Below are 9,842 nucleotides of genomic sequence, written 5' to 3' on the forward strand. Positions count from 1 at the left end.
GACAGTCATTGAGCCAGTTAAACAGTCACTGAGCCAGTTAAACAGTCACTGAGCCAGTTAGACAGTCATTGAGCCAGTTAGACAGTCATTGAGCCAGTTAAACAGTCACTGAGCCAGTTAAACAGTCACTGAGCCAGTTAAACAGTCATTGAGCCAGTTTAACAGTCACTGAGCCAGTTAAACAATCATTGAGCCAGTTAAACAGTCACTGAGCCAGTTAAACAGTCACTGAGCCTTTTAAACAGTCATTGAGCCAATTAGACAGTTATTGAGCCAGTTAGACAGTCACTGAGCCAGTTAGACAGTCATTGAGCCAGTTAGACAGTCATTGAGCCAGTTAAACAGTCACTGAGCCAGTTAAACAGTCACTGAGCCAGTTAGACAGTCATTGAGCCAGTTAGACAGTCATTGAGCCAGTTAAACAGTCACTGAGCCAGTTAAACAGTCACTGAGCCAGTTACACAGTCACTGAGCCAGTTACACGGTCATTGAGCCAGTTAAACAGTCACTGAGCCAGTTAAACAGTCACTGAGCCAGTTAAACAGTCATTGAGCCAGTTTAACAGTCATTGAGCCAGTTAGACAGCCATTGAGCCAGTTAAACAGTCATTGAGCCAGTTAGACAGTCATTGAGCCAGTTAAACAGTCATTGAGCCAGTTTGGACAGTCATTTAGCCAGTTAGACAGTCACTGAGCCAGTTTAACAGTCACTGAGCCAGTTAAACAGTCATTGAGCCAGTTAAACAGTCATTGAGCCAGTTAAACAGTCACTGAGCCAGTGAAACAGTCATTGAGACAGTTAAACAGTCACTGAGCCAGTTACACAGTCATTGAGCCAGTTAATCAGTCACTGAGCCAGATAAACAGTAATTGAGCCAGTTACAGATTCATTGAGCCAGTTTAACAGTCACTGAGCCAGTTAAACAGTCAGTGAGCCAGTTAAACAGTCATTGAGCCAGTTAAACAGTCACTTAGCCAGTTAAACAGTAATTGAGCCAGTTGAACAGTCACTGAGCCAGTTTAACAGTCACTGAGCCAGTTAAACAGTCACTGAGCCAGTTAAACAATCATTGAGCCAGTTAAACAGTCACTGAGCCAGTTAAACAGTCACTGAGCCAGTCAAAAAGTCACTGAGCCAGTTTAACAGTCACTGAGCCAGTTAAACAGTCACTGAGCCAGTTAAACAGTCACTGAGCCAGTTAAACAGTCACTGAGCCAGTTAAACAGTCACTGAGCCAGTTAAACAGTCACTGAGCCAGTTAAAGATTCATTGAGCCAGTTAAACAGTCATTGAGCCAGTTAGACAGTTATTGAGCCAGTTAGACAGTCACTGAGCCAGTTAGACAGTCATTGAGCCAGTTAAACAGTCACTGAGCCAGTTAAACAGTCACTGAGCCAGTTAGACAGTCATTGAGCCAGTTAGACAGTCATTGAGCCAGTTATATAGTCACTGAGCCAGTTAAACAGTCACTGAGCCAGTTAAACAGTCACTGCACCAGTTAAACAGTCACTGAGCCAGTTAAACAGTCACTGAGCCAGTTAAACAGTCACTGAGCCAGTTAAACAGTCACTGAGCCAGTTAAACAGTCATTGAGCCAGTTAAACAGTAATTGAGCCAGTTACACAGTCTTTGAGCCAGTTTAACAGTCACTGAGCCAGTTAAACAGTCACTGAGCCAGTTAAACAGTCACTGAGCCAGTTAAACAGTCATTGAGCCAGTTAGACAGATATTGGGCCAGTTAAACAGTCATTGAGCCAGTTAAACAGTCACTGGGCCAGTTAAACAGTCACTGAGCCAGTTAAACAGCCATTGAGCCAGTTAAACAGTCATTGAGTCAGTTAGACAATCATTGAGCCAGTTAGACAGTTATGGAGCCAGTTAAACAGTCACTGAGCCAGTTAAACAGTCACTGAGCCAGTTAAACAGTCATTGAGCCAGTTAGACAGTTATTGAGCCAGTTAAACAGTCACTGAGCCAGTTAAACAGTCATTGGGCCAGTTAAACAGTCACTGAGCCAGTTTAACAGTCACTGAGCCAGTGTCTAGGCAGGGGGGAGGGGGTGATGTCGGGGGCGAGGTTGGGGCTACTGTGGGTGAGGGGGGGGTGAGAGGGAGGTGGGTGAGAGGGAGGGGGGGTGAGAGGGAGGGGGGTGACTTAAATCATCGCATCCCGGGAAAAATCAATGGGAGGCTGCGACGGAGTAAGGGGGAGGACCTCACGGAGCGCAGCAGCCTCACCGTTCCCTCTCTGCTCTCCTCTCTCCCCTTTTAGCTGGAGGAGGCTTCCTGTATCGATCTCTCCATTACTGCTGCTGCTGCTGCGAGGATGCGACGCAGGAGGAGGGATGGAGGAGGAGGAGTGGGGGGTGCAGGAGGAAGAGGGAGCGGCTCTGCGCGTTAAGTGCAGGTGACGCGAAAATTCTACTGCTTTCCATCGTGTGTGGGGTGCCAGTATGTGAGTGAGTGTGTGGGTGAGTGAGTGTGTGGGTGAGTGAATGAGTGAGTGTGTGGGTGAGTGAGTGTGTGGGTGAGTGAGTGCGTGTGTGAGTGTGTGGGTGAGTGAATGTGTGAGTGTGTGGGTGAGTGAGTGTGTGGGTGAGTGAGTGAGTGTGTGAGTGTGTGGGTGAGTGAGTGTGTGGGTGAGTGAGTGTGTGAGTGTGTAGGTGAGTGAATGTGTGAGTGTGTGGGTGAGTGAGTGTGTGGGTGAGTGAATGTGTGAGTGTGTGGGTGAGTGAGTGTTTGGATGAGTGAGTGAGTGTGTGAGTGTGTGGGTGAGTGAGTGTGTGGGTGAGTGAATGTGTGAGTGTGTGGGTGAGTGAGTGTTTGGATGAGTGAGTGAGTGTGTGAGTGTGTGGGTGAGTGAGTGTGTGGGTGAGTGAGTGTGTGAGTGTGTGGGTGAGTGAGTGTGTGGGTGAGTGAGTGTGTGAGTGTGTGGGTATGCTGTTCCGGCATCGGCGCATCCACACAACATCATGGATGCATGCCGGGTCCAAGCAAGAACATCTGCTGGACTACATAGTGACAGACCAGCGGATGCGAGCCCATGTCCTTGACACGAGGACCTACCGTGGAGCTGATCTGCCCTCTGACCATCGACTTGTCATCTGTAAGATGCGCCCGCCATTCTTCCACTCCGGTGGTGGGTGTACACCCAGGACCCCATTCCAACCTAAAGTGGCCTGGTCTCAGTTGGAAGCGAGAATTTCATCATCGCTTGCGGCTGGGGTTGGCATCGTCCCCCACTCCTCCTGATGTCGAGGGTAAATGGGCGAGGTTTAGGACTGTGACTCGTGCAGCTGCAATGGCTGCTTTGGGTACGCGGTCCAGACCTCCCCAGACACCCTGGATGACAGAGGAGGTGTTCAGGATGGTTGAGAAAAAGCGACAGGCCCACTGTCATCGGCTACAGAATCACACGTCAGAGAATGAGGAGGCTTACCGCAGCCTTCTCTCGGAGGTTCGGAGAGCCATGAGGCGCTGCAAGGATGAGTGGTGGTCGCGGGTTGCTGAGGAGATGGAGTCTGCCTCAGTGGCCCACGATAGCAAATATCTTATTAACTCCATCAAAAAAGTAACCTGCAGCGCCACACCTATTACCATCATTAGGGGAAAAACGGTCATCCAATCTCCGACCCCCAGAAACAGGTTTGCAGATTTGCTGAGCATTTCTGTGAGGTCCTGGGGGAGGGGAAATCCCTCAGCCAGGAAAACATCATGGCACAAAGTGGGGATAACCCTGCTGAGGCTGCAGTGCCTCAAATATTGGAAGAAGTCACCCCCTGTGAGTGGCTGGCTGAGGTGCCATCTGTTGAGGAAGTACTGAAGGCGATCCGGAGTCTGAGACCAGGAAAGGCACCGGGTAGAGATGATCTCTTAAGTGAAATGCTGAGGGAGGGTGGCGTTTGTGCACAGACTGCCCTATATGACATTATAACAACAGTCTGGACCACTGGACGGGTTCCGCAGGATTGGAAGGATGCCCTGGTGGTCCTCCTCTTTAAGAAGGGGGACCGCACAGACTGTAACAACTACAGGGGCATCTCACTCCTCAGTGTGCCGGAAAGGTCCTGGCAAGGATTATTCAACATCGCCTTGCCAGGCACGCTGAGGAGAGGCTTGCGGAACCCCAATGCGGATTCAGGAAAGGGCGGTCCTGCACAGATGCCATATTTTCTGTCCGTCTGCTACAGCAGAGGTGTAGAGAATTCCAACAAGACCTACATCTCTGCTTTATTGACCTGGTCAAGGCCTATGATACCATCAGTAGGCCTGGGCTCTGGGTTGTTCTTTGTGCTTTTGGAGTCCCTGACCCTCTGCTCACGATCATTAAGGACCTTCATGATGGTGAGCGGGGCCGGGTAAACTACGTGGTCAGGAGTCAGAGCCATTCCCTGTACACCTTGGGGTGCGACGGGGATGTCCTCTGGCTCCCACATTATTTAGCATCTATTTTGACCACGTAGTTCGTGAAGCCTTCAATGGCTGTACCGGGAGAATCTCCATTTGGTACAGATATAATGGGAGGCTGATCGATGCCCGGGTGCGGTCAAGGGATGGCTCCCTATTGCTCAACCACGTTATGTATGCTGATGATTTGGTAATAGCTGCTCAGTCAGAGGAGGAGTTGGAGACGCTGCTGCTGAGACTGGAGCGTGCCACTAAGAGGTGGGGCCTTACCATCAACCCCACCAAAACTAAAGCACCTGCCTGGGTATTTTGTACCATCGGACACTCCACCCCCATAACTCCCAATTGGTGAAACGGGCAGTTGTGGAGAGAGCGGAGAGTTTCCCATACCTGGGCAGTGTGCTTATGACCGGTTCCGGTTTAACAGCAGAGGTCTCATTCCGAATCAATTGAGGGGCATTATCTTTTCATCAGTTGTGTAACGTTGTGTGGAAGCTACCTGGTCTATCGCAACGCACGAAGCTTCAGGTCTTCTCAGCCACGGTCATTCCCTCCCTTCTCTACGCTTGCGAAACGTGGACCCCCCTGATGGAACATCTTCGCCGGTTAGAAACATTTAGGCTGTCCTAGCTACGATCCATCCTGGGTTTAACCAGGCTGGATTGTGTGAGGAGCTCACAAATCCTTGACAGATCTGGATAAAGTCCCATTGGTGAGCTCCTCCGGTAGGCAAGGCTGGGTTGGCTGGGTCATGTAGCCTGCATGCCCAGCTACCGCATGCCTGGACAGCTTTTGTTCGGCCGGATCGAGGGGGCTAAACGGGCGCGGCACGGGCTAGAGAAGAGATGGAGTGATGTGGTACAGGAGGATGTGGAGCTGAGTCGACTTGCCGATGACTGGTACCAGCGGTGTCAAGATCGGCCTCTGTGGAGTAGGCTCGTGAAGGACGCTGCTGGGCAGTTGGAGGCAGTCGCCCTCCAACAACAACGGAAGGTGGAGGAGCGACGCTCACAAGAACGAGCGGAGCACCGGGTGGCTAAAGCACAGCAGGTTGGCACAGTAGGGGGCACAGGTGGTGCATCAGCCAGTCATCTCAGTCAGTCGACCCGTGGCACCTGGGTCTGCCCTGTGGCCTCCTGCCAGCGGGCGTTCGACACTTCACGTGACAGCACGATAGTGAGTGATGGTGAGTGATGGCGAGTGATGGTGAGTGAGTGATGGTGTGTGATGGTGAGTGATGGTGAGTGAGTGATGGTGAGTGAGTGATGGTGAGTGATGGTGAGTGAGTGATGGTGAGTGAGTGATGGTGAGTGATGGTGAGTGAGTGATGGTGAGTGATGGTGAGTGATGGTGAGTGATGGTGAGTGATGGTGAGTGGTGGTGAGTGAGTGATGGTGAGTGAGTGATGGTGAGTGATGGTGAGTGGTGGTGAGTGAGTGATGGTGAGTGAGTGATGGTGAGTGATGGTGAGTGATGGTGAGTGATGGTGAGTGATGGTGAGTGAGCTCGCCGCGTCTGTCCGGGGTCGTCGTCCTCTTTGCCCTCACCGCTGGAAGAGAGCGGCGCCGACTCCTCACCAGCCGACTCCTCACCAGCCGACTCCTCACCACCAGCCGACTCCTCACCACCCGACTCCTCACCACCAGCCGACTCCTCACCAGCCGACTCCTCACCAGCCGACTCCTCACCAGCCGACTCCTCACCAGCCGACTCCTCACCACCAGCCGACTCCTCACCACCAGCCGACTCCTCACCACCAGCCGACTCCTCACCAGCCAACTCCTCACCACCAGCCGACTCCTCACCACCACCCGACTCCTCACCACCCGACTCCTCACCAGCCGACTCCTCACCACCACCCGACTCCTCACCAGCCGACTCCTCACCACCACCCGACTCCTCACCACCACCCGACTCCTCACCAGCCGACTCCTCACCAGCCGACTCCTCACCAGCCAACTCCTCACCAGCCGACTCCTCACCACCCGACTCCTCCTCACCACCCGACTCCTCACCACCCGACTCCTCACCAGCCGACTCCTCACCACCACCCGACTCCTCACCAGCCGACTCCTCACCAGCCGACTCCTCACCACCCGACTCCTCACCAGCCGACTCCTCACCAGCCGACTCCTCACCACCACCCGACTCCTCCTCACCACCCGACTCCTCACCACCACCCGACTCCTCACCAGCCGACTCCTCACCACCCGACTCCTCACCACCTCGACTCCTCCTCACCAGCCGACTCCTCACCACCCGACTCCTCACCAGCCGACTCCTCACCACCCGACTCCTCACCAGCCGACTCCTCACCACCACCCGACTCCTCACCACCCGACTCCTCACCACCCGACTCCTCACCAGCCGACTCCTCACCACCACCCGACTCCTCACCAGCCGACTCCTCACCACCTCGACTCCTCCTCACCAGCCGACTCCTCACCAGCCGACTCCTCACCACCACCCGACTCCTCACCAGCCGACTCCTCACCAGCCGACTCCTCACCACCCGACTCCTCACCACCCGACTCCTCACCAGCCGACTCCTCACCAGCCGACTCCTCCTCACCACCCCGACTCCTCACCAGCCGACTCCTCACCAGCCGACTCCTCACCAGCCGACTCCTCACCAGCCGACTCCTCACCAGCCGACTCCTCACCACCCGACTCCTCACCACCACCCGACTCCTCACCAGCCGACTCCTCACCAGCCGACTCCTCACCACCACCCGACTCCTCACCAGCCGACTCCTCACCACCCGACTCCTCACCAGCCGACTCCTCACCACCACCCGACTCCTCACCAGCCGACTCCTCACCAGCCGACTCCTCCTCACCACCCGACTCCTCACCACCACCCGACTCCTCACCAGCCGACTCCTCACCACCACCCGACTCCTCACCACCCGACTCCTCACCACCCGACTCCTCACCAGCCGACTCCTCACCAGCCAACTCCTCACCAGCCGACTCCTCACCAGCCGACTCCTCCTCACCACCCGACTCCTCACCACCCGACTCCTCACCACCTCGACTCCTCACCACCCGACTCCTCACCACCACCCGACTCCTCACCAGCCGACTCCTCACCACCACCCGACTCCTCACCAGCCGACTCCTCACCACCACCCGACTCCTCACCAGCCGACTCCTCACCAGCCGACTCCTCACCACCACCCCGACTCCTCACCACCACCCGACTCCTCACCACCACCCGACTCCTCACCAGCCGACTCCTCACCACCCGACTCCTCACCACCTCGACTCCTCCTCACCAGCCGACTCCTCACCACCCGACTCCTCACCAGCCGACTCCTCACCACCCGACTCCTCACCAGCCGACTCCTCACCACCACCCGACTCCTCACCAGCCGACTCCTCACCACCTGGACTCCTCCTCACCAGCCGACTCCTCACCAGCCGACTCCTCCTCACCACCCCGACTCCTCACCAGCCGACTCCTCACCAGCCGACTCCTCACCAGCCGACTCCTCACCAGCCGACTCCTCACCACCCGACTCCTCACCACCCGACTCCTCACCACCACCCGACTCCTCACCAGCCGACTCCTCACCACCACCCGACTCCTCACCAGCCGACTCCTCACCAGCCGACTCCTCCTCACCACCCGACTCCTCACCACCACCTGACTCCTCACCAGCCGACTCCTCACCAGCCGACTCCTCACCAGCCGACTCCTCACCAGCCGACTCCTCACCACCCGACTCCTCACCACCCGACTCCTCACCAGCCGACTCCTCACCACCACCCGACTCCTCACCAGCCGACTCCTCACCACCCGACTCCTCACCAGCCGACTCCTCACCAGCCGACTCCTCACCACCCGACTCCTCACCAGCCGACTCCTCACCAGCCAACTCCTCACCAGCCGACTCCTCACCAGCCGACTCCTCACCACCTCGACTCCTCACCACCCGACTCCTCACCAGCCGACTCCTCACCACCACCCGACTCCTCACCAGCCGACTCCTCACCACCCGACTCCTCACCACCACCCGTCTCCTCACCAGCCGACTCCTCACCAGCCGACTCCTCACCAGCCGACTCCTCACCAGCCGACTCCTCCTCACCACCCCGACTCCTCACCAGCCGACTCCTCACCAGCCGACTCCTCACCACCCGACTCCTCACCAGCCGACTCCTCACCAGCCGACTCCTCACCACCTCGACTCCTCCTCACCAGCCGACTCCTCACCAGCCGACTCCTCCTCACCACCCCGACTCCTCACCAGCCGACTCCTCACCAGCCGACTCCTCACCAGCCGACTCCTCACCAGCCGACTCCTCACCAGCCGACTCCTCACCAGCCGACTCCTCACCAGCCGACTCCTCACCACCACCCGACTCCTCACCACCCGACTCCTCACCATCCGACTCCTCACCACCCGACTCCTCACCAGCCGACTCCTCACCACCACCCGACTCACCACCACCCGACTCCTCACCAGCCGACTCCTCACCACCACCCGACTCCTCACCACCACCCGACTCCTCACCACCACCCGACTCCTCACCACCCGACTCCTCACCAGCCGACTCCTCACCAGCCGACTCCTCACCACCACCCGACTCCTCACCAGCCGACTCCTCACCACCCGACTCCTCACCACCCGACTCCTCACCAGCCGACTCCTCACCACCACCCGACTCCTCACCAGCCGACTCCTCACCACCACCCGACTCCTCACCAGCCGACTCCTCACCACCCGACTCCTCACCAGCCGACTCCTCACCACCACCCGACTCCTCACCAGCCGACTCCTCACCACCACCCGACTCCTCACCAGCCGACTCCTCACCACCCGACTCCTCACCAGCCGACTCCTCACCACCACCCGACTCCTCACCAGCCGACTCCTCACCACCCGACTCCTCACCAGCCGACTCCTCACCACCACCCGACTCCTCACCACCCGACTCCTCACCACCACCCGACTCCTCACCAGCCGACTCCTCACCACCCGACTCCTCACCACCACCCGTCTCCTCACCAGCCGACTCCTCACCAGCCGACTCCTCACCACCTCGACTCCTCCTCACCAGCCGACTCCTCACCAGCCGACTCCTCCTCACCACCCCGACTCCTCACCAGCCGACTCCTCACCAGCCGACTCCTCACCACCCGACTCCTCACCAGCCGACTCCTCACCAGCCGACTCCTCACCACCTCGACTCCTCCTCACCAGCCGACTCCTCACCAGCCGACTCCTCCTCACCACCCCGACTCCTCACCAGCCGACTCCTCACCAGCCGACTCCTCACCAGCCGACTCCTCACCAGCCGACTCCTCACCAGCCGACTCCTCACCACCACCCGACTCCTCACCACCCGACTCCTCACCATCCGACTCCTCACCACCCGACTCCTCACCAGCCGACTCCTCACCACCACCCGACTCCTCACCAGCCGACT

General features: G+C 57.2%; 1 long non-coding RNA gene across 2 annotated transcripts in view; it reads left to right on the forward strand.

Moving 5' to 3' along the window:
* LOC142930809 (uncharacterized) overlaps positions 1-9,842 on the forward strand; it is a 52,963-nt gene that overhangs the window by 12,754 nt on the left and 30,367 nt on the right. For both annotated transcript variants that reach the window (XR_012946781.1, XR_012946782.1), the window contains exon 2: positions 2,272-2,406. This is a non-coding gene — a long non-coding RNA (uncharacterized LOC142930809). The remainder of the gene's footprint in view (positions 1-2,271; positions 2,407-9,842) is intronic.

This window comes from Petromyzon marinus, chromosome 43 (assembly GCF_048934315.1).
Source record: "Petromyzon marinus isolate PM22_M1 ecotype Great Lakes invasive population chromosome 43, UKy_Petmar_22M1.pri1.0, whole genome shotgun sequence".
Classification (NCBI taxonomy): domain Eukaryota; kingdom Metazoa; phylum Chordata; class Hyperoartia; order Petromyzontiformes; family Petromyzontidae; genus Petromyzon; species Petromyzon marinus.